Source organism: Pseudorca crassidens, chromosome 14 (assembly GCF_039906515.1).
Source record: "Pseudorca crassidens isolate mPseCra1 chromosome 14, mPseCra1.hap1, whole genome shotgun sequence".
NCBI lineage: Eukaryota > Metazoa > Chordata > Mammalia > Artiodactyla > Delphinidae > Pseudorca > Pseudorca crassidens.
The window spans coordinates 68,055,684-68,081,738 of record NC_090309.1 but is presented as its reverse complement, the minus strand read 5'-3'; the positions used below and the strand labels follow the sequence as shown (position 1 = coordinate 68,081,738).

The 26,055-nt window shown below is 39.0% G+C and overlaps 1 protein-coding gene across 5 annotated transcripts in view; it reads left to right on the top strand.

The window, feature by feature from the left end:
- LCLAT1 (lysocardiolipin acyltransferase 1) overlaps nt 1-26,055 on the top strand; it is a 193,002-nt gene that overhangs the window by 161,959 nt on the left and 4,988 nt on the right. The window lies entirely within an intron of this gene.

Below are 26,055 nucleotides of genomic sequence, written 5' to 3'. Positions count from 1 at the left end.
TACTAGGATGATCTCATATAATCCTCCCAGAGGTGTATGTTTCCCAAGCCACACGTTAGCAAGGAGTGGAACTAGACGACGAACCCACAGTCTTATCTGATTCTAAGAACCCAGCTCTTAAACACAACTCCTCACAGTCTCCTCTGCTTAGAACCATCCTTATAACCTAATGTTTTCCAAAATGTGGCCCTCCAACCCTCTGCATCAGAGCAGAATCTCCTGGAGTGCCTGTTAAAATGTAGATTCCTTGATCTCACCCATACATGCTAAATGAGAATCTCTGGGAATGAGGTCCAGGACTCTTCATTTTCATTTAGTTCCCCAGGTGATTCTTAGGCCACTGAAGGTTGAGAACCACTGTCACAGCCTCTCCTTCTCAACTAAGGAACAGATCTCAGCAGTTTGTAGGAACTGCCATAAAATGGTAGCTCTGCATGCTCCATAAGAACCTGTAGTCAACCTCTTCAGATAAATTTAGAAAACAAACTCTTCGTTTTCCATACAGCCGTCTCTAACAGTTAGGTGCCCTTGCTCTTTATTCTCAAAATGCCACTTGATAACTCAAGAGTACAACAAATCTCTAGAAGAAATGTCCTTCCCCAAAATAATGCCTCAAAAAAGAAGCAGTCCTTGACATTCGATATTTCTTAATGTATATTGTTTTAGTTTCCTAGGCTGCCATTAAAAATCACCACAGACACACATTTCCCACTGGCTGAATGTAGGGAGGCACAGGCGGGAGCCAGAGCCAGGGGTCTTGTATTGCGCTGCTGCGAGTGCGGCGCCCTCTCCAAGTCCTGCCCGGATACAGGAGAGAGGATAGTCAAAAACAAGAGTTGGGACAGATGGTAAAATGGAGTGATGAAACTACAATGGAAAATCTCAGTCTGGAGAGGTCCTAGGGAAGACAGATTCTCAGAACTGTATAGCAGGGAATAGGGAAAAGAACTGTAATAAGTTGGACTTTGTCTGTTTTTGTTGGGACGTGGAGTTAAAAAGGAAGCAGAATGATTTAGCCATGTGGATGACAGGGTCTTGGTGCTCTGGCCAGGTGTCAGGCCTGAGCCTCTGAGGTGGGAGAGCTGAGTTCAGGACATTGGTCCACCAGAGACCTCCCGGCACAACATAATATCAAACTGCCAAAGATTTCCCAGACATCTCCATCCTAACGCTAAGACCCAGCTCCACCCAACGACCAGCAAGCTACAGTGCTGGACACCCTATGCCAAACAACTAGCAAGACAGGAACACAACCCCACCCATTAGCAGAGAGGCTGCCTAAAATCCTACTAAGTTCACAGACACCCTGAAACACACCACCGGACACAATCCTGCCCACCAGAAAGACAAGATTCAGCCTCATCCACCAAAACACAGGGACCAGTCCCCTCCACCAGGAAGCCTACACAACCCACTGAACCAACCTTAGCCACTGGGGGGCAGACACCAAAAACAACGGGAACTACAAACCTGCAGCCTGTGAAAAGGACACCCCAAACACAATAAGTTAAGCAAAATGAGAAGACAGAGAAATACACAGCAGATGAAGAGCAAGGTAAAAACCCACCACACCAAACAAATGAAGAGGAAATACACAGTCTACCTGAAAAAGAATTCAGAGTAATGATAGTAAAGATGATCCAAAATCTTGGAAATAGAATGGAGAAAATAAAAGAAACGTTTAACAAGGACCTGGAAGAACTATAGAGCAAGCAAACAATGATGAATAACACAATAAATGAAATTTAAAATTCTCTAGAAGGAATCAGTAGCAGATAACTGAGGGAGAAGAACAGATAAGGGACCTGGAAGATAAAATAGTGGAAATGACTACCATAGAGCAGAATAAAGAAAAAAGAATGAAAAGAATTGAGGAGAGTCTCAGAGGCATCTGGGACGACATTAAACATACCAACATTCAAATTATATGGGTCCCAGAAGAAGAAGAGAAAAATAAAGGGACTGACAAAATATTTCAGGAGATTATAGTTGAAAACTTCCCTAATACGGGAAAGGAAATAGTCAATCAAGTCCAGAAAGAGCAGAGAGTCCCATACAGGATAAATCCAAGGAGAAACACTCCAAGACACACAGTAATCAAACTATCAAAAGTTAAATACAAAGAAAAAATATTAAAAGCACCAAGGGAAAAGCAACAAATATCATACAAGGGAATCCCCATAAGGTTAACAGCTGATGGTTCAGCAGATACTCTGAAAAACCAGAAGGGAGTGGCAGGATATATTTAAAATGATGAAAGGGAAAAACCTACAACCAAGATTACTGTACCCAGCAAGGATCTCATTCAGATTCAGTGAAGAAATTAAAACATTTACAGACAAGCAAAAGCTAAGAGAATTCAGCACCACCAAAGCAGCTTTACATCAAATGCCAAAGAAACTTCTCTAGGCAAGAAACACAAGAGAAGGAAAAGACCTACAATAACAAACCCAAAACAATTAAGAAAATGGTAATAAGATCATACATATCGATAACTACCTTAAATGTAAATGGATTAAATACTCCAACCAAGAGACATAGACTGGCTGAATGGATACAAAAACAAGACCCATATATGTGCTGTCTACAAGAGACCCACTTCAGAAATAGGGACACGTACAGACTGAAAGTGAGGGGATGGGAAAAGATTGTCCATGCAAATGCAAATCAAAAGAAAGCTGGAGTAGTGGGCTTCCCTGGTGGCGCAGTGGTTGAGAGTCCGCCTGCCGATGCAGGGGACACAGGTTCATGCCCCGGTCCGGGAAGATCCCACATGCCGTGGAGCGGCTAGGCCCGTGAGCCATGGCCGCTGGGCCTGCGCCTCCGGAGCCTGTGCTCCGCAACGGGAGAGGCCACAACAGTGAGAGGCCTGCGTACCGCAAAAACAAAACAAAAAACAAAAAACAAAAAACAAAAAAAAAAAAAGAAAGCTGGAGTAGCAATACTCATATCACATAAAATAGACTTTAAGGAATGTTACAAGAGACAAGGAAGGAGGACACTACATAATGATCAAGGGGTCAATCCAAGAAGATATAACAATTATAAATATATATGCGCCCAACATAGGAGCACCTCAATACATAAGGCAAATACTAACAGCTATAAAAGGGCAAATTGACAGTAACACAGTAATAGTAGGGGACTTTAACACCCCACTTTCACCAATGGACAGATCATCCAAAATGAAAATAAATAAGGCAACACAAGCTTTAAATGATGCATTAAACAAGATGGACTTAATTGATGTTTATAGGACATTCCATCCCAAAACAACAGAATACACTTTCTTCTCAAGTGCTCATCAAATATTCCCCAGGATAGATCACATCTTGGGTCACAAATCAAGCCTTGGTAAATTTAAGAAAACTGAAATCATATCAAGTATCTTTTCCAACCACAACGCTATGAGGCTAGATATCAAGTACAGGAAAAAAACTGTAAAAAGTAAAAACACATGGAGGCAAAACAATACACTACTAAATAACCAAGAGATCACTGAAGAAGTCAAAGAGGGAATCAAAAAATACCTAGAAACAAATGACAATGAAAACACGACGACCCAAAACCTATGGAATGCAGCAAAAGCAGTTTTAAGAGGGAAGTTTATAGCAATACAATCCTACCTCAAGAAACAAGAAACATCTCAAATAAACAACATAACCTTACACCTAAAGCAATTAGAGAAAGAAGAACAAAAAACCCCAAAGTTAGCAGAAGGAAAGAAATCATAAAGATCAGATCAGAAATAAATGAAAAAGAAATGAAGGAAACGATAGCAAAGATCAATAAAACTAAAAGCGGGTTCTTTTGAGAAGATAAACAAAATTGATAAACCATTAGCCAGACTCATCAAGAAAAAAAGGGAGAAGACTCAATAGAATTAGAAATGAAAACAGAGAAGTAACAAATGACACTGCAGAAATACAAAGGTTCATTAGAGATTATTACAAGCAACTATATGCCAATAAAATGGACAACCAGGAAGAAATGGACAAATTCTTAGATAAGCACAACCTTCCGAGACTGAACCAGGAATAAATAGAAAATATAAAGAGACCAATCACAAGCACTGAAATTGAAACGGTTATTAAAAATCTTCCAACAAACAAAAGCCTAGGACCAGATGGCTTCACAGGCAAATTCTGTCAAACATTTAGAGAAGAGCTAACACCTATCCTTCTCAGACTCTTGCAAAATACAGCAGAGGGAGAAACACTCCCAAACTCATTCTACCAAAACCAGACAAAGACATCACAAAAAAAGAAAACTACATGCCAATATCACTGATAAACATTGATGCAAAAATCCTCAACAAAATACTAGCAAAGAGAATCCAACAGCACATTAGAAGGATCATACACCATGATCAAGTGGGGTTTATCCCAGGGATGCAAGGATTCTTCAATATACACAATTCAATCAATGTGATACACCATATTAACAAATTGAAGGAGAAAAACCATATGATCATATCAATAGATGCAGAAAAAGTTTGACAAAATTCAACACTCATTTATGATAAAACCCTCCAGAAAGCAGGCATAGAGGGAACTTACCTCATGATAAAGGCCATATACAACAAACCCACAGGCAACATCGTTCTCAATGGTGAAAAACTGAAACCATTTCCACTAAGATGAGGAACAACACAAGGTTGCCCACTCTCACCACTGTTATTCAACCTATTTTTGCAAGTTTTCACTACAGCAATCAGAGAAGAAAAAGAAATAAAAAGAATCTAAATCGGCAAAGAAGTAAAACTGTCACTGTTTGCAGATGACATGATACTATATGTAGAGAGTCCTAAAGATGCTACCAGAAAACTACTAGAGCTAATCAATGAATTTGGTAAAGTAGGAGGATACAAAATTAATGCACAGAAATCTCCTGCATTCCTATACACTAATAATGAAAAATGTGAAAGAGGAATTAAGGAAACACTCCCACTTACCATTGCACAAAAAGAATAAAATACCTAGGAATAAACCTACCTAAGGAGACAAAAGACCTGTATGCGGAAAACTATAAGACATAGATAAAAGAAATTAAAGATGATACAAACAGATGAAGAGATACACCATGTTCTTGGATTGGAAGAAACAACATTGTGAAAATGACTATACTATCCAAAGATTCAGTGTAATCCCTATCAAACTATGAATGACATTTTTCACAGAACTAGAACAAAAAATTTCACAATTTGTATGGAAACACAAAAGACCCCGAATAGCCAAAGCAATCTTGAGAAAGAAAAACGGAGCTGGAGCAATCAGGCCCCCTGACTTCAGACTATACTACAAAGCTACAGTAATCAAGACAGTATGGTACTGGCACAAAAACAGAAAGATAGATCAGTGGAACAGGATAGAAAGCCCAGAAATAAACCCACGCACATATGGTCACCTTATCTTTGATAAGGAGGCAAGAATATACAGTGGAGAAAAGACAGCCTCTTCAATAAGTGGTGCTGGGAAAAGTGGACAGCTCCATGCTAAAGAATGAAATTAGAACATTCCCTAACACCATGCACAAATATAAACTCAAAATGGATTAAAGACCTAAATGTTTGGCCAGGCAGTATAAAACTCATAGAGGAAAACGTAGGCAGAACACTGTATGACATAAATCACAGCAAGGTCCTTTTTGACCCACCTCCTAGAGAAATGGAAATAAAAACAAAAATAAACAATGGGACCTAATGAAACTTAAAATCTTTTGCACAGCAAAGGAAACCATAAACAAGACCAAAAGACAACCCTCAGAATGGGAGAAAGTATTTTCAAATGAAGCAACTGACAAAGGATTAATCTCCAAATTTATAAGCAGCTCATGTAGCTCAATATCAAAAAAAACAAACAGCCCAATCCAAAAATGGGCAGAAGACCTAAATAGACATTTCCCCAAAGAAAATATACAGATTGCCAACAAACACATGAAAGGATGCTCAACATCACCAATCATTAGAGAAATGCAAATCAAAACTACAATGAGGTATCACCCCACACCAGTCAGAATGGCCATCATCAAAAAATCTACAAACAATAAATGCTGGAGAGGGTGTGGAGAAAAGGGAACCCTCTTGCACTGTTGGTGGGAATGTAAATTGATACAGCCACTATGGAGAACAGTATGGAGGTTCCTTAAAAAACTAAAAATAGAACTACCATACAACCTAGCAATCCCACTACTGGGCATATACCCTGAGAAAACCATAATTCAAAAAGAGACATACACCACAATGTTCACTGCAGCACTATTTACAATAGCCAGGACACAGAAGCAACCTAAGTGTCCATCAACAGATGAATGGATAAAGAAGATGTGTAACATATATACAGTGGAATATTACTCAGCCATAAAAAGAAACGAAATTGAGTTATTTGTAGTGAGGTGGATGGACCTAGAGACTGTCATACAGAGTGAAATAAGTCAAAAAGAGAAAAACAAATACTGTAATGCTAACATATATATATGGAATCTAAAATGATAATAAAAATTAAAAATAAAATGGTCCTGAAGAACCTAGGGGTAGGACAGGAATAAAGACGCAGACATAGAGAATGGACTTGAGGACACAGGGAGATGGGAAGGGTAAGCTGGGATGAAGTGAGAGAGTGGCATGGACTTATATATACTATCAAATGTAAAACAGGTAGCTAGTGGGAAGCAGCCACATAGCACAGGGAGATCAGGTTGGTGCTTTGTGTCCATCTAGAGGGGTGGGATAGGGAGGGTGGGAGGGAGATGCAAGAGGGAGGAGATATGGGGATATATGTATATATATAGCTGATTCACTTTGTTATACAGCAGAAACTAACACACCATTGTAAAGCAACTATACTCCAATAAAGATGTTTAAAAAAAAATCACAAATTTGATGGCTTTAAGAAAAAAAGTTTATTATCTCATAGTTTTGGTGGCCAGAAGTCTGAAATCAAAGGTACTGGCAGGGCCACACCCTCTCCCAGAGTTCTAAGGGAGAATCCTTCCTTGCCTCTGCCAGCTAGTTACCTCCTGGCATTCCTTAGCTTGAGGTTACATAACTCTTCCCTAGTATCTTTACATGATCCCCTTTTCTATCTTATAAGGACATTCCCATTGGATTTAAGGCCCACATTAATCCACTATGATCTCATCTCAATCCTTAACCTTAATTACATCTTCAAGGACCCCTTCCGAGGATAAAGAAGATGTGGCACATATATACAATGGAATATTACTCAGCCATAAAAAGAAAAAAAATTGAGTTATTTGTAGTGAGGTGGATGGACCTAGAGTCTGTCATACAGAATGAAGTAAGTCAGAAAGAGAAAAATACTATATGCTAACACATATATATGGAATCTAAAGAAAAAAAAACAAAATCGTCATGAAGAACCTAGGGGCAGGAGAGGAATGAAGACGCAGACCTATTAGAGAATGGACTTAAGGACACGGGGAGGGTAAGCTGGGACAAAGTGAGAGAGTGGCATCGACATATATACACTACCAAATGTAAAACCGATAGCTAGTGGGAAGCAGCTGCATGGCACAAGGAGATCAGCTCGGTGCTTCGTGACCACCTAGAGGGGTGGGATAGGGAGGGTGGGAGGGAGGGAGACGCAAGAAGGGAGAGATATTGGGATATATGTATATGTATAGCTGATTCACTTTGTTATGAAGCAGAAACTAACACACCATTGTAAAGAAATTATATTCCAATAAAGACGCTAAAAAAAAAAAAAAAAAAAAGGACCCTTTCTGAATAAGGTCATATTCTGAAGTTTTGGTGGATGTAAATTTTGGGGAAGACACTATTCAACCCACTACATATACTTACTTACTTCTCTAATTAATTGTTATTCTGCCAGCTTAAATTTCAGGTTAGGTAGCTATTCATCCAGATGTTAACTCTGCTTATGTTTCTGAATTTAAACAAACTCCAGTTATTACTCAAGTGACTCTGTTTTTATGCCGAGTCATAGGAAGTGATCCCTGGCTAGAAGCACTTTTCTCTCTCTACTCCCTATCTCCTAATGACTATCTGCAAAGAAATCATCTGCTCTTGGATACTTTATTCACTGCAGTGGTCCCATCCTGATTCCTCCTCTCTGCGGCTCAGATGTAGCAGTTGTTTACTAAACTGTTGGGCTAGATCATCAGCACTGACCTCTGCTTTCTGATGAAACTTGACAAAGTTTACTAGAAAATGAACTCACCTTAATATCTTCCTCTACCCCCACCCCCCCAGTCTCTATTGATGCTTTGGGGAGTGTTGTTTTGAGAAGTTTGTCAGCACTGAAGAATTTCTGGTTGATGTTTGGGAAATATTTAGAAGAATCTTTGATCCTGTCTAAGAAATAAAATACACAGAACAGTGTTACATAAAACATTCCGTCTCTTGCATCAGCAGTTGATTCTAGACTCCTCAGGATGCAAGAAAATGAGTTTTTTGCCTGGAACATACAGCAGGCCAGAACTTTTTAAATCCAGGAATTTAAGAAGTCTATAAATGACTATAAAAAGTAAGGCTATAAATGTAGATGGCCACCTGTATGGTATTCTGATCATTTACAAAGGTTGAGAGTATTTGGATTAGTTTCCAGTTTGGTGTAATGTTAGTGTCTGTCTTTGAGCTTTATCCACAAATAGTAAAAAAAAAAAAAAAAAAAAAGTGGAAGGGAGGGAGGGAAGCAAGGAAAAGAGAAAGAAAAGGGGGAGGGAGGAAGGAAGGAAGGAAAAAGAAAGTACTAAAAGAAAAAGCAGGAAAGTGTAACCTCTTTCGGTCAGAAGTATCAAAATGGTATATGATGTTATCAGTACGCCTGCTCTGTTCTTTGAAACACATCTTTCTGAATTACATAAAGTCCATTTTCTTTTTCTTATTTTATTTTAAACTTCAAAAGATACTCTGAATGCTGTAAGAATAGAGCCTACTGTTCCTTTTCCATCTTGGAAGAACCTGAGACGTTTGTCCTTCAGTTGAGCTCCACATAGTCTGATTCTTTATCCTTTCAGTAGAAAAGAAGTCACAGTCCCATTAAATTATCCCTCTTCCCAGTAGTGGACCTTTCACAGAAGTGAAGTGAAGACCTGCACTGAGAATTCACTGTTGATTGGAAGTTTTGAATATTTCCTGTGCTGACCCATTTTCTTTACTAGCACCACTGCTGCTGCACTTTGTACTTTACCTTACAGGATTCATTAAAACAACGTAAGAAGATAAGGAAGAATGAATTACGACTATTTTTACTAAAGAGTACAGAAGCCATAAAGTATGTTCCCTGGTAGAATATTTAATTTGGTCATTTGGGGGAACAGAGTATGAGCAGATAGTGGCAGAGGGAAAAAATAGAAACACAGCCTTCAGAACACACATAATCCTGCTCAGAAATATCTCCCCACATGCCTTCCATCGACCAGAGGGTCTTTTGGATTAATAAGGCCCTACTGTACAAGGTGTGCAGCCATGGTTGACTCAGTCCTGGTTGATGAAGAAAACCTTGTTGTAGTAAGATCCTCAATCCCATCAGGCTGAGGTCAGTTTACTGAGTGGGAATTCTGACTTCTGAGTGACTGAAAGCAAGGTAATTCTTGGGTCATCCAAGGAGAAGGCTAGCCAGGAGGTGTGGCGCAAGCCTAAGGCAGTTTGACAGCCATCTTGAGACTGACTCATGTGGCTCCTGATGCAGAGCCCAGGGCCACGGGAAGGACAAAACTGTCACCTGCACTCAGACACCCTCACTTCTACTCTATCTTCTACTTACTCTTGAAGACAGCAACTTGCCCTCCACCCATTAATAATACCCCATCCTCAGCCAAATTACCTTTCCCTCTCAAAGGAGACAAGGATGAAATTGCAGAGAACTCTCTCTGTGTTATATGCAGAATCACGTACAAAATAAAGCTATAAAGTAAATGTTAGGCTTTGGTTTGGGGGCATACTTTTTACTAGTTTAAGCTGTATTTTTATTACCATAAATTGTTTTGTTTTGGGTTTTTTTGCGGTACGCGGGCCTCTCACTGTTGTGGCCTCTCCCGTTGCAGAGCGCAGGCTCAGCGGCCATGGCTCACGGGCCCAGCCGCTCCGCGGCATGTGGGATCTTCCCGGACCGGGGCACGAACCTGTGTCCCCTGCATCGGCAGGCGGACTCTCAACCACTGCGCCACCAGGGAAGCCCATTCACCATAAAGTTTTTAGATTTACAAGATTCTAAGACATTACACTCTGGTTTAGATAGCTGCCGCGTAGTGGACGGTAGGGCCTAGCTTGTGGTTTGGTGGATCAGTCAATCAAGCTTTATCCCAGGAGTATATAACAGAAATTTATACAAGATTTAATCATTTATACTTTGTATAAACTATAGCAAAACTCTGTTAATCAGAATATGTGCATGATATACTTAAAAGATGAAAATAACACAGTGCAAGATGGAAAGAAACTTGAAAAACACCAAGATCTTTCATTTGCATAGAATTGACGCCCTTACTAAGTACAGCAGACTGCCTTTACAGCCTGGCTGACAGATACCTTTTGTTTCTTTTAGCCCTCCAAGGGAAACACTATTCCCAGATTGCAGATAAAGAGCCTAAGGCCCAGGGAGGTTAAGTGACTTGTTCAAGGTCACGTGGCTAATAAGACTCTGGGTACAAACCAGGTCAGTCTGACTCCTTAATGTGCAGCTCTTAGAAGGTAGAGCAGCATAGTGGAAAGGCTTTGTAGTCGTTAGACACAAGTGGCTAACTAACTGTGATCTTCAGCAAGTGACAACTTCCTTGTGCCTCAGTTTCCACAACTGCAAAAGAGGGATAGCACCACAAGGGTGGTTACATATCTAAAAGTAACTGTCCTGATAAACTCCACAAGGGAGGGATCTTCCTTTTGTCCACCAGTGTACCCCAAATGCCTGCAGATTTTGGTACTACAGCCAGTACCTGCTCCATAGAGAACTTGTTGAATTAATAATGCCTGGCACTTAGTAGGCATTCAGTACATGGCAGTGTCCAAGTGCATCATTAGTCATCTTCAATCCTAACCTCAAAGCACAGAGACTATAATAATGTGCTGTCTCCAATCTCATTTAATTCAAACACCAGCAAATTAGCAGAGTATGCATATGCGGACACTTCTAATCTTTTAATCCAGTATTGATTCATGTCCATGGGTTTTGGAACATCTAAACAAATTTGTTGAATCCAGCAGTAACATAAATTATATTTTGTCATTGCTCTTGTTTTTTTACATTGAATTTTGAATGTCTTCTCTAAACATCATTTTAGCACATCTTTGTCTTTTAAAGAGTAATGAAAACAAAGTATGAATTTTTGAAAGAACAGGCAAAATAAGTCTGTGTGTCATCAATGACACAATCTACAGATGCGCCATTGTAAGTGGCAGTTACGCTTAGTAGGTCCTGGGAGTGAAAACAATTTGGAACTAGAACTCTTTGTCCCTTTCCCTTCATAGCATATTGTGTTATTTTATTCATTGCTATGTTTGCTTTGTAAATTCTGCACTAAAATCCCGGGAGCTGAGGAGACAAGGTGCATGAGCTATGTTGGGCTGCCTATAAAATTAGCACCTGTGCTCTTTGTCCTTATTACACAGCAACAATAGCTTGCATTTCTGTTGAAAATAGAGTGAATAATGATATTTTATGATTTTTGAAGTGAACACATTTTCACCAAGCAAATCTGAAGTATAATATATAGTACATATACACATGGATCTCCTGCTGTGGTTTGTGTATATCATCACGTGTAGATTCACGTTTTCGTAATGCTTTTAATCTCTTCCATATTTGTGATTCTGTTTCGTTTGCTGTGATCTTAAACATGTATGCTCTTTTTCCCTTAATCATCTTCATAGAGTTTAATATTTTATTCATCTCGTCAAATAACTAGCTTTTGCATTTGTTTATTCTTTCACTATTTCTTACTTTTGTTTCATTAATTGTTGCTTTTTATCTTTAGTAATTTTCTCTTCCTTTTTCCCTTTGGATTCTTTTTCTTTTCTTTGTCTTTTTTCCAATTTCCAAGATAAGTAATTTATCTTGGAAATAATTTTTTTTTTTTGCAGTACGCGGGCCTCTCACTGTTGTGGCCTCTCCCGTTGCGGAGCACAGGCTCCGGACGCACAGGCTCAGCGGCCATGGCTCACGGGCCTAGCCGCTCCACGGCATGTGGGATCTTCCCGGACCGGGGCACGAACCCGTGTCCCCTGCACTGGCAGGCGGACACTCAACCACTGCGCCACCAGGGAAGCCCTATTTTTCCTCTTTAATAATGAAGCATTTATTATTGAGTACAGCCTTTACTGTATCCCACTGATTCTCTTTTTCATTCTTTTTTAAGTAGTTCATGATGTTTCTTTTGATTTCATCTTCCATCCCAGAGTTAACATCCCAGAACACTTTTAGTTATTATATTTTGTTGTTTATTTTTATGGGATCTTGATGTGAGAATGTAACTTATAAAATGTAAGTTTTTATAAAATGTGTTTTAATCCTCTTGCCACCAAGTGAATGATCAAACATCAAAGTGTTCCAGGGATCCTACCCCTTTTAAAATATTTCTGAGGGACATATGGGTTTGTATAAGTCTATTAAATCAAACTTATCAGTAGTTTCAATTCCTTTATTTAATTAATTTTTATCTACTGGAGTTGTCCTATTATGAAAGATACTGAAGCCTACACTGTAATTTTATTATTTTTCAATTTCTCTTTGCATTTCTAATATTTTTCCTTTTAATATTTAGCTACTACTTTAGTTCATACAGATGTTCGACCAGTATTTTCTTTTTTTAAAAAAATACATATATATTTGATCCTATCCATAGATGCTGAAAAGAGATTTGATAAACTTAAGGCACTCCTAATAAAAATTAGAACAAAACAGAAGTTAACTATTTAAATATAATACTCTGCTACCAAAACTCAATAGTATCTCATATGCTGAAGCATTAAAACCCACATTTTGGTTAAAGTCAGAACTATGCTTTTTATTATTAAGCAAATGCTAGTGAAAGCACTAAGAAAAGACCATAAAGATGAGAAAATTCAACATAAAGCTGCGTTTTTGCTGCTGATAGAAAATCTAGAAAGTCAAAAAGAGTCCAGTCAAAAAATCAAGTAGACTTAAAATTTGTTAGTATGGCTACATATGAGATAAATACACAACAACTGATTTTCTCTATTCTAAGCAGTGATTGCCTAAAAGCAGAAGTAGGAACACATATTCCATTCACCATAATGAAAAAAATTATGAAATTATTTAGGAATAAATTTTCAAAGAAAGCCACAGAAGTTATGTGAAGAAAACTGAAGTCTTATTGGAAGAGAAAATAAGATTTGAGCACATGGAAACTCATACTTTTTTCTTGAAAAGACAATATAAAAGTGTCAGTTCTTTCAAAAGTATAATGTAAATATCACGCAAATGCAATTTTGGGATAAGTCGAGAGGGGGGTGTTTTTGTGTGTTAGAATTAAGTTAAATACTCTTAAATGTATATTGCAAAATCGGTGCCAGCAGGAGCCCAATATCGTGTGAAAAAGAAAACAGCCAGACTTGCCTTATTCGATATTAAGTCACTAAGGGAAGCAGGAATAAACACAGATTAATGGAGCAGAAGAGAGAAGGGAGACTGGATATCTATATGTTTGAGAATGTAATATATGACCAAGTTGGTATTTCAAAACAGTGGGGAGAAAAGGAGTTATTTAATAAAGGATGCTAGAAAAATGAATGTCTCGAAAGAAAGTAAAGCTAGATTATAAAATTAAATGAAAAATGTTTCTCATCTTGTAGAAAAACATAAAATATACATACAGTCTAGGGGCAGGGAAGACAAAAACAGGAATCCAAAAGCTGTAACCGAAAAAGAAATGAATTGTATAGACATAGACACGCACATGCATGCACACATGAGTATTGGATAGATGCCATAAATAAAGGCGATAGTGGATTTATAAAAATTTGCAACAGGGCTTCCCTGGTGGCGCAGTGGTTGAGAGTCCGCCTGCCGATGCAGGGGACACGGGTTCATGTCCCGGTCCGGGAGGATCCCACATGCCGCGGAGCGGCTGGGCCCGTGAGCCATGGCCGCTGGGCCTGCGCATCCGGAGCCTGTGCTCCGCAACGGAAGAGGCCACAACAGTGAGAGGCCCGCGTACCGCCAAAAAAAAAAAGAAATTTGCAACAAAGAATACAGAGTATTAACAATCCATGATAAAGAAGGAGCTTTGCAAGTTGACTAGAAAGAGAGAAACAGCCCATAGGAACTAGATAAAGGATGTGGAGCTGCATTCACAGAGCAGCAAATCCAACAAAATAAACTCACTGGTGGCCAGGGAAACACTAGTATCCTGATGACCAAAATTAGTGTAAAAGATTTAAAGCATGTACAATATAAAGAGGTCTTACAAATCCGTAAGATGACAACTAACTGAATTTCCAAAACAGGTAGGAATAGTCCCAGTGTATATCCAGTGAACTTGTTTTATCTAATCAAAGACATACAAATTAAAACAAAAATGACATACTTTGGCAACTTTCTAAAAATAGCAATCCCAAGCATTAGTAAAAGTGTGAAGAAGAAAGTACCACCATACATTTCTTGCGTGTTTATTAAATTGACCTTTGCAGGGGTCAGTTTCCCACAGGTAGCAAAAAGCCTGTTAAAGTATTCATGTTCTTTCATCCAGCAATTTAACTTATTGGAATTTATCCTAGGAAATCCTTATCATTAATTACAAAGGTATCTATTTAAATATTGATAGATATTTAAATATTGTTTATGTGAAAACAACTTAAATACCTGAAAACAAAGTAATTTTTAATATATATATAAAATCAGATATTATACATCTATAAAGTGACATATTAGAAAATCTTTAATGGCATGGATGGGAAATGCATGAACAAAGTTATAAAACAGTGTATACGGTATGATCTTATTTTTGAAAGTTTATATATCTTTTTTCAAAGAGCATGTTTTATATACACGTGTGTATATGTGTGTATCTGGCCTCAGCAAGTGCTGTATTGTTATTCACATCTTGCCTTTGATGTTCTAATAATGCACCAGTACTGTCGAATTATGGAAAATGTCAACAGGTTTCCACTCTACCTAGAAAATAAAACTTGTTTTGAAGATCCAGAGAACCAATGCCCATCCGAAGAGAGATTCGTAACTGAAAAGATTCATGCGTTTACACATGGAAACACAAAAGTTCAATAGATTTAGGATAGGAAGTGAAAATATATGTCCCTAAAATTAATGTGTAAGACCTGAAGTCAGGTTGGATAAGCAAGATTGTTCACAAGGATACCATTTTTAGTTTCACCTTTCAGCTGAAATTTGCTTTTTAAGCGCAGGATGGTTCTCTCTTAGAAAAAGAGTAGGCACTAACTTTGACTTATTAAAAAAACAACAGCAACAACAATATGGGACAAGAGACCAATGATCCTAGAGCACAAATCATCAGTTTCTAATTCTGAATACCCTCAGAGGATTTAATATCTATGCTGAGCTCAAAATGTCTAAGGAATGAGTTAGTAGGGATGGAGAAGAATATGTATCAGGAGATGAATTGGGACCTACCCCTAGAGCCAAGGTCAATCCCCTAAACAGCTTTGCTTCTATACCGTGGGGGAGGAGTGGACTGCATTTTAGACAGCAGAACTCAGTGTCACTACAACAGACTTGTCTCTCTCCCAAGGAAGAGGAAATCTAGAGAAAGGAAGGTAAAGGGTAGCAGCCTAAACCGAACCTCTCTTCAGGTGCTGTAGGTGATCCTCCCACCTGGAGGAAGAACAATCACAATGAGAGTCTGAGCACGTACCACCTGCCAGGCACTTCTCTAAGCATCCTGCAGTCCTGTTTCCAACTGATCTTCACAAAACCCTATGAGAGTCGCTACTGTTATCATCTACATTTACAGATGAGGCTTCTAGTGAACTTGGCAAGCCATAGAGCTGATAAGAGGCAGAGCTGGAAGCCACCTGACTCCACCTTTTGTTCCATATGCATCCAACTTGTACAGAAGGAAAGATGAATAATGTCCCTAGTAGGAAACAGTAGTGTTTTCTCTAACAAAGAAAATGGTACTGTTTGAGCCTTAATACCAGTTGATTTTAGGTGATTCATGCATGCCCTATTATTTTGAAACTGAAAGTGTCTTCTTTATTGGTATTTTTCATCTAAATATATCCAAATCTGTCCACTCAAAGCTGTTCTTCAAAGTGTACTGACTAGTGCCAATTTGTCATGCTTATTATTAGCCATGTACTATTACATGTCAGTGTCAAAGTGGCACAGTGAATGACTTTTTAGTTATTAACTCCAACTTTTATTCCATTGGGTTTTTTTTAATTAATCTGAAAAATAGTGCACAAAACCATAGGCTTCAGCATTTTCTTTTAACACACATACATCTTAGATCACAAGCTGCTTTATCAAAAACTATCTAATAGGGCTTCCCTGGTGGCACAGTGGTTGAGAGTCCGCCTGCCGATGCAGGGGACACGGGTCCGTGCCCCGGTCCGGGAGGATCCCACATGCCGCGGAGCGGCTGGGCCCGTGAGCCATGGCCGCTGGGCCTGCGCATCTGGAGCCTGTGCTCCGCAACGGGAGAGGCCACAGCAGTGAGAGGCCTGCATACCGCAAAAAAAAAAAAAAAAAAAAAAAAAAAAAAAAAAATCTAATACACGTAGTTAGATTTATGGATCTAGCTCTAATAGAAAATAAACTTATTTGTAATTTTTTTTAAAGCAGGCATTAAAATGATATACAAACTATATTTTTGTATATTCTGCATACATTTGATTATGGAAGGGGAAAGAAAAGACATTTCAATTGTTATCAGCTCCATTAAAGATCACTTTGGATTAAAAAGAAACAAAAAAGCTTACATTTCTATTATTCTGCCACTGAATTATATAATTGAATCTGGGCAAACGGGGATTTCTTCACTCCGTTCTTTCATTTTAAACATACAAATGTGTAAAGACTTGGCCCTCCTCCATTCCTGGTGAGTAGGGCTCTACTAGTAATCACGTACCCAAGTTGATTTGCATACTGAAAAGTCTGTTGTTTTCATACCAGAAAATTTAAAGATAGTTTAACTCCTTTGTAATTGCAGGAACTTATCTTTTCTTAATCCATTATGCATTATTTTAGCTATTATAAATTAGTAAATGAAATAGAGGCACATCTCAACTTCTGAGTATCCCTTTCATTATTGTCACTTACATATGAACCAAGTTCTGCAAGCCTGCCAACCCCTGGCCTGCTACCTTCTGGGAGGAAGCTAACTTGTCTGGTAGTAAGGGTTCCCCTGGGCTAGAGGCCCCAGGGCCAAGAGATCTTGATACGATGGTTTGAAAAGTAAGCTCTTTTCTCAGCAGTCAAGAGTTGTATGTGGCTTTGTGCTGTCTGGAGACATTTACTAACTATAAAGTTTAAAAATTGTCAAGACACTGCCAGGTATAAAAGCCTCTCTCCATTTCCGCCTCTCTTGCTCTGGCCCTAATGCCTTTCTGAGTCTGTGATGCTTGAAGACCCAGCTCCAGGAAAGGAGTGAAAAGATACAACCTGTCTTTTCTTCTCCTTCTTCCCAGTTCTCACTTTTTCACCTTACTGTCTTTTTTAGCTTCTAATGTTACGATGTTGCTCTTGTTTATAATACAGATAGTGTTTTAATTATGTTGAAGTCCATCATTCCAGAGCTCTAAATTCCAAGCAAGCAGCTTATTAGAAACTTTGGGAACACTGCCTTTCTGTAAGGTAACACCCAACAGCCCCACCGAAGATGGCTGTAATTCTTTCAGAACCAAGAATTCACAGAACCAAGTTGAAAAAAATCCACTAGAGCAGGTCAGTCTCATTAACTGAATATAGAAGTTGTAGCACATGCTCACATTTAAGAACTTTTCCATGTGCCAGTCCTATGCAAAGAGCCTTGTGTACATTAGTTCACAAAATTGTTATAAGAGCCTCATGCAGAAGGAATTATAATTCCTTCCCTATTTTTAGATGAGAAGATAGGTGGTCTATAGATATGGGTTAAATAAGCATTTCTGGAACCTCTGTAAGTGCAGGACATTATGTCAGGTACTAAGGTTCTAAAGAGGCAAAGACACGGTCCTGCCCCTTAGATTTTTATGTTTCCCTGGGACACTGTGGGTTCCTGTGAGCTTCTAGTACTGTAGTGCAGGATGGCAGGTAACTGCCCAAAAGAGCACAGCAGCACATATGCCTTAAGCACTCATAGAGGGCAAGACCACTTGGCCTGAATATGTAAAGAAAACTCTGCTTAGAACCCTCAGAATTTGAGCTGGTCTTTGAAGAAAATTGAGATAAAATATTTCAGGGAAAGAACCTGAAATATTTGAGGCAGAGCAATGTTCTTGGCCATTTTGTGAAATAATAATTTGAATATATGCCTTGAGTAGAAGACATGAGGTCCATAATTGGCATCTTCAGGGCCCAAGAGAGGAGTGCCCTGGATAGTGGTATAAAGAAGATACTTGAATGCAGTATTTCCCCCACTAACCATGCCGTCATCTGTGGACTAACAGAAGCTGAAGTTAGGTTAGAGCCTAACATGCTAACATTATGATGCAGTAGCGCTTACTATGTATCAGATCTCGTTTTGTCTTTTTACATATATTATTTACCCTTGCAACAGCCCTGGGAGGTGGTTTTTAGATACAGGAACTAAGTAAGTCACAGAGAGATTCATTCATTCATTTACTAAGAGGCAGAGCTAGGATTTGAACCCAGGCAGTCTGCTTTCACAGCCCTCATGCTCTGTACTGCAGGGAATCTAGAATTTTTTCACAAAACATTTCTGTCAGTGGTACCATCTGTCTCAAAACTTGCCATTTCTATATTGAACAGACACGTGTGCATGTAGACATACACCGCTACCACTACAGGTTGTCAAGAAGAATGCAGAAAGGGGCAGTTTAGCTTCTTACTAGTAGAATATATACCACTTTGCTACCAGTTTGTAATGATACATGGCTGTATTTGCTTGATAAGCATTAAGAACCGCCTAGAGGAGAAGGCTGGGACAGGTGAGCTGCGGGAACTGGTGTAGAGTGACTGAGTAACAAGATGGTGGGGTTTGCGTGGGGAAGGAGAGAGTTCCAGGCTGTGGACCACTGAGGCTGATGGGCCTGTAACCCTGACTGAGGAGAAGGGCTGGGCAGAAGGCGGAGGCAGAAATGCTGACTGCAGAGGAGTTGTTGGGGTTTTTTGTTGTTTTTTATCATCTCTATGGCTGATACTTTTTTGTTTTGAATTTTACTTTATTTTTTTATACAGCAGGTTCTTATTAGTCATCCATTTTATACACATCCGTGTATACATGTCAATCCCAATCTCCCAATTCATCCCACCACCACCCCACCGCTTTCTCCCCTTGGTGTCCATACGTGTTCTCTATCTGTGTTTCTATTTCTGCCCTACAAACCAGTTCATCTGTACCATTTTTCTACATTCCACATATATGCATTAATATACGATATTTGTTTTTCTCTTTCTGACTTACTTCACTCTGTATGACAGTCTCAGGTCCATCCACGGCTCTCCAAATGCCCCAGTTTCATTCCTTTTTATGGCTGAGTAATATTCCATTGTATATATGTACCACATCTTCTTTATCCATTCATCTGACGATGGGCATTTAGGTTCCTTCCATGACCTGGCTATTGTAAATAGTGCTGCAATGAACACTGGGGTGCATGTGTCTTTTTGAATTATGATTTTCTCTGGGTATATGCCCAGTAGTGGGATTGCTGGGTCATATGGTAATTCTATTTTTAGTTTTTTAAGGAACCTCCATACTCTTCTCCATAGTGGCTGTATCAGTTTACATTCCCACCAACAGTGCAGGAGGGTTCCCTTTTCTCCACACCCTCTCCAGCATTTGTTGTTTGTAGATTTTCTGATGATGCCCATTTTAACTGGTGTGAGATGATACCTCACTGTAGTTTTGATTTTCATTTCTCTAATAGTGATGTTGAGCAGCTTTTCATGTGCTTCTTGGCCATCTGTATGTCTTCTTTGGAGAAATGTCTATTTAAGTCTTCTGCCCATTTTTGGATTAGGTTTTTTTTTTTTTAACATTGAGCTGCATGAGCTGCTTGTATATTTTGGAGATTAATCCTTTGTCCATTGATTCGTTTACAGATATTTTCTCCCATTCTGAGGGTTGTCTTTTCACCTTGTTTGTAGTTTCCTTGGCTTTGCAAAAGCTTTGAAGTTTCATTAGGTCCCATTTGTTTATTTCTGTTTTTATTTCCATTACTTGAGGAGGTGGATCAAAAAAGATCTTACTGTGATTTATGTCAAAGAGTGTTCTTCCTATGTTTTCCTCTAAGAGTCTTATAGTGTCCGGTCTTACATTTAGATCTCTAATCCATTTTGAGTTTATTTTTGTGTATGGTGTTAGGGAGTGTTCTAATTTCATTCTTTTACACGTAGCTGTCCAGTTTTCCCAGCACCACTTATTGAAGAGACTGTCTTTTCTCCATTGTATATCCTTGCCTCCTTTGTCATAGATTAGGTGACCATAGGTGTGTGGGTTTATCTCTGGGCTTTCTATCCTGTTCCACTGATTTATATTTCTGTTATTGTGCCAATACCATATTATCTTGATTGCTGTAGCTTTGTAGTATAGTCTGAAGTCAGGGAGTCTGATTCTTCCAGCTCAAGACTGATTTGGCTATTCAGGGATCTTTTATGTCTCCATACAAATTTTAAGATTTTTTGTTCTAGTTCTTTAAAAACATGCCACTGGTAATTTGATAGGGATTGCACTGAATCTGTAGATTGCTTTGGGTGGTATAGACCTTTTCACAATATTGATTCTTCCAATCCAAGAACGTGATATATCTCTCCATCTGTTTGTGTCATCTTTGATTTCTGTCATCCGTGTCTTTTCCTCCTTAGGAAGGTTTATTCCTAGTTATTTTATTCTGTTTGTTGCAGTGGTAAATGGGACTGTTTCCTTGATTTCTCTATCTGATCTTCCGTTGTTAGTGAAGAGGAATGCAAGAGATTTCTGTGAATTTTGTATCCTGCAACTTTACCAAATTCAGTGATTAGCTCTAGTAGTTTACTGGTGGCATCTTTAGGATTCTCTGTGTAGAGAATCATGTCATCTGTAAACAGTGACAGTTTTACTTCTTCTTTTCCAATTTGTATTCCCTTTATTTCTTTTTCTTCTCTGATTGCCATGGCTAGGACTTCCAAAACTATGTTGAATAATAGTGGCAAGAGTGGACATTCTTGTCTTGTTCCTGATCTTGGAGGAAGTGCTTTCAGTTTTTCACCATTGAGAATGATGTTTGTTGTGGGTTTGTCGTATATGGCCTTTATTATGTTGAGATAGGTTCCCTCTCTGCCCACTCTCTGGAGAGTTTTTATCATAAATGGGTGTTGAATTTTGTCAAAAGCTTTTTCTCCATCTATTGAGTTGATCATATGGTTTTTATTCTTCACTTTGTTAATATGGTGTATCACATTGATTGATCTGCGTATACTGAAGAATCCTTGCATCCCTGGGATAAATCCCACTTGATCATAGTGTATGATCTTTTTAATGTGTTGTTGGATTCTGCTTGCTAGTATTTTGTTGAAGATTTTTGCATCTATATTCATCAGTGATATTGGTCTGTAATTTTCCTTTTTTGTAGTATCTTTGTCTGGTTTTGGTATCAGGGTGATGGTGGCCTCATAGAATGCGTTTGGGAGTGTTCCTTCCTCTGCAGTTTTTTATAAGAGTTTGAGAAGGATGGGTGTTACCTCTTCTCTAAATGTTCGACAGAATTCGCCTGTGAAGCTGTCTGGTCCTGGACTTTTGTTTGTTGGAGGATTTTTGATCAGTTTCAATTTCAGTGCTTCTGATTGGTCTGTTCATATTTTCTGTTTCTTCCTGGTTCAGTCTTGGAAGGTTATACCTTTCTAAGAATTTGTCCATTTCTTCCAGGTTGTCCATTTTATTGGCATAGAGTTGCTTGTAGTAGTCTCTTAGGATGCTTTTTATTCCTGCAGTGTCTGTTGTAACGTCTCCTTTTTCATTTCAAATTCCATTGAGTCCTCTCCCTCTTTTTCTTCATGGGTCTGGCTAAAGGTTTATCAATTTTGTTTATCTTCTCAAAGAACCAGCTTTTAGTTTTATTGATCTTTGCTATTATTTCCTTCGTTTCTGTTTAATTTATTTCTGCTCTGATCTTTATTCTTTCTTTCCTACTAACTTTGGGTTTTGTTTGTTCTTCTTTCTCTGGTTCCTTTAGGTGTAAGTTTGGATCATTTGAGATTTTTCTTGTTTCTTGAGGTCGGCTTGTATTGCTATAAACTTCCCTCTTAGAACTGCTTTTGCTGTATCCCATAGGTTTTGGATCATCGTGTTTTCGTTGTAATTTGTCTCTAGGTATTTTTTGATTTCCTCTTTGATTTCTTCAGTGATCTCTTGGTTACTTAGTAACGTATTGTTCAGCCTCCATGTGTTTGTGTATTTTATGTTTTTTTCCTTGTAACTGATTTCTAATCTCATAGCATTGTGGTCAGAAAAGATGCTTGATATGATTTTAATTTTCTTAAATTTACTGAGGCTTGATTTGTGACTCAAGATGTGATCTATCCTGGAGAATATTCTGTGTGCACTTGAGAAGAAAGCGTGATCTGCTGTTTTTGGATGGAATGCCCTATAAATATCAATTAAATCTATCTGGCCTATTGTGCCATTTAAAGTTTGTGTTTCCTTATTAATTTTCTGTTTGGATGATCCGTCCATTGGTGTAAGTGAGGTGTTAAAGTCCCCCACTATTATTGTGTTAGTCGATTTCCTCTTTTATAGCTGTTAGCAGTTGCCTTATGTATTGAGGTGCTCCTTTGTTGGGTGCAAATGTATTTATAATTGTTATATCTTCTCCTTGGATTGATCCCTTGATCATTCCTTGTTTCATGTAACACTCTTTATTTTAAGGTCTATTTTATCTGATATGTGCATTGCTACTCCAGCTTCCTTTTGATTTCCATTTGCATGGAATATCTTTTTCCATCCCCTCACTTTCAGTCTGTTTGTGTCCCTAAGTCTGAAGTGGGTCTCTTGTAGACAGCATATATATGGGTCTTGTTTTTGTATCCATTCAGCGAGCCTGTGTCTTTTGGTTGGAGCATTTAATCCATTCACGTTTAAGGTAATTATCAACATGTATGTTCCTATTACCATTTTCTTAATTGTTATGGGTTCTTTTTTGTAGGTCCTTTTCTTCTCTTGTGTTTCCCACTTAGAGAAGTTCCTTTAGCATTTGTTGTAGACCTGGTTTGGTGGTGCTGAATTCTCTTAGCTTTTTCTTGTCTGTAAAGTTTTTGATTTCTCCATTAAATCTGAATGAGATCCTTGCCAGGTGGAGTAATCTTGGTTGTAGGTTCTTCCCTTTCATCACTTTAAATATGTCGTGCCACTCCCTTTTGGCTTGTAGGGTTTCTGCTGAGAAATCAGCTGTTAACCTTATGGGGATTCCCTTGTGTGTTATTTGTTGTTTTTCCCTTGCTGCTTTTAATATTTTTTCTTTGTATTTAATTTTTGATAGTTTGATTAATATGTGTCTTGGCATGTTTCTCCTTGGATTTATCCTGTATGGGACTCTCTGTGCTTCCTGGACTGTGGCTATTTCATTTCCCACGTTAGGGAAGTTTTCAACTATAATCTCTTCAAATATTTTCTCAGGCCCTTTCTCTTTTTCTTCTCCTTCTGTGACCCCTCTAATGCGAAGGTTGTGTTTAATGTTGTCCCAGAGGTCTCTTAGGCTGTCTTCACTTCTTTTCATTCTTTTTTCTTTATTCTGTTCCACAGCAGTGAATTCCACCATTCTGTCTTCTGGGTCACTTATCCATTCTTCTGCCTCAGTTATTCTGCTATTGATTCCTTCTAGTGTAGTTTTCATTTCAGTTATTGTATTGTTCATCTCTGTTTGTTTGTTCTTTAATTCTTCTAGGTCTTTGTTAAACATTTCTTGCATCTTCTCAATCTTTGCCTCCAAGGTCCTGGATCATTCTTTTTCCGAGGTCCTGGATCATCTTCACTATCATTATTCTGAATTCTTTTTCTGGAATGTTGCCTATCTCTACTTCATTTGGTTGTTTTTCTGGGGTTTTGTCTTGTTCCTTCATCTGGTACAAAGTACTCTGCCTTTTCATTTTGTCTGTCTTTCTGTGAATGTGGTTTTCCTTCCACAGGCTGCAGAATTGTAGTTCTTCTTGCTTCTGCTGTCCGCCCTCTCACAGAGGAGTTTTGAAAGTAAATGTGAACTCAGTTCTGAATCAGAAGCCAGGTGGCATAACATGTGACAAGAGGTGAAGACATGTCTTTTCCCTCATTGAGAGAGACAGTGGGGAAAGGGTGGATGAAGTGGAGGTAAGACAGCTAGAACAAGGATTGTGTCTCTGGTTGGTGGGCATAAAGAAACAGGCTCTGAGGTCTGCAGGTGGAGGGAGCACTAAAATATCAAACTCACTTGTCAAGGAAAAGTTTCATCTGTGATGGAGCAGGGTAGTCGTGATTGATGCTAAATTGACAAAAGGCTGCTCAGTTTTTAATGCAGGTGAGTTAATAGGTAAGACACATTATATTACCTTCTTAGTGGATATATCACACTCAGTGTAGCAGTGAAAGAGTTGGTCTTTGGATGCTTGATCAGATGGCCCACCTTCTAGCACGTAAATTCCTGCTACAGCACACCAGGCCATGGTCAACCAGTCTTTTCTCAGATGGTGAACACATCACCTCTTGACAGCTGTGAAAAAGCTTTTCCCTGTGGCTTCTAACCACAGGACCAAGTTCCCTCCTCTGGAGCCGAATGGCTTGGGCCTAGTCTCTCTTCTTGGACTTCAGACGCAAGTGCAGTGGAGTTGCCTCTACCAGCCTTGCACTGCCTCCTCTACTCCCATGTCAACAGTGCACAGGGTCCCTAAAGGACTGTCCCTCTGGTTTTGAACCTAAACCTTGTTGATATAGGCATTCTCATTTTTTTATGACATAGCTCTTATTAAGGGCTGTGTATTTTATAACGCAGTTATGAAACCAGATTGAAACCTGGTCCTTTCTCTAAGGTAAATCACAGAGTAGAGGAGACGGACAGTATATGTTTATAGAGGTTCAGTAATGGTTCAGTAGTAAGGGTAAACATGGTGAGCTAAGGTGGGGAAGTTGCTTCATATCTTTACTGTTCTTAATATTGAGGTAAAATTTGAACAGAGTGAAATGCACAGATCTTAAATGTACCATTTGATGTAATCCACACCCTAATCAAGATATAGAATAGTCCTGCCCCCCAACATATAGTCCCTGCCCCCCTGAAAATTACCTCATGCTCCCTCCCAATCAGTTCCCTCCCCCACAGGCAACTACTGTTCTGATTTCCGCCACCACAGACTAATTTCGCGTACCTCATATGGTTCTGTGATTGCAAATTTCACATCAAAAGTCTCTCACTGCAGATAAGTCGATATGGAAGAAAGCAACATTCAGAGACTATGCCTCAACATGCTGTGTGCCCTTGGGCAGAAATCTTAACCTCCCTGGGCCTCGTTACAGGGTTCCATAGGTGATCCTCTTGATTCCTTAAAGATCCAACTCTGCTCACATTTTTAATCTCAAAACTGCCACCCCCCCACCGCAGTCCGTTCAAGAACCCGGAGCAGAAACAAACCTCGGGCTCATTCCACCCTCTCCAGTTGAGCATTCCGTCAGGTCAGTTCTTCCTTGTGATTTTTTTAGACATGTCACTTACTTTAGTCCCTACCTCCTCTTCATCTCTTGCCTTGTAATGACCAATCAAATTACTTTTCCGGCCTCTCTTGCCCCTGGTCCTCTCCAAACTATTCTCATTACTGCCCCCAAGCTAATCCCTGATAAAATGAAACAAATTCTGGCCGCTTTTCTATTTAAAATCCTTAAGTGGTTCTCCACCATTTAAGGTGCTTCTCTGTCACCTACAGACTTGAGTTCCAATTCTCAAGTTTGACAATGAGGCCTTAACCGAATGCCTCCAGC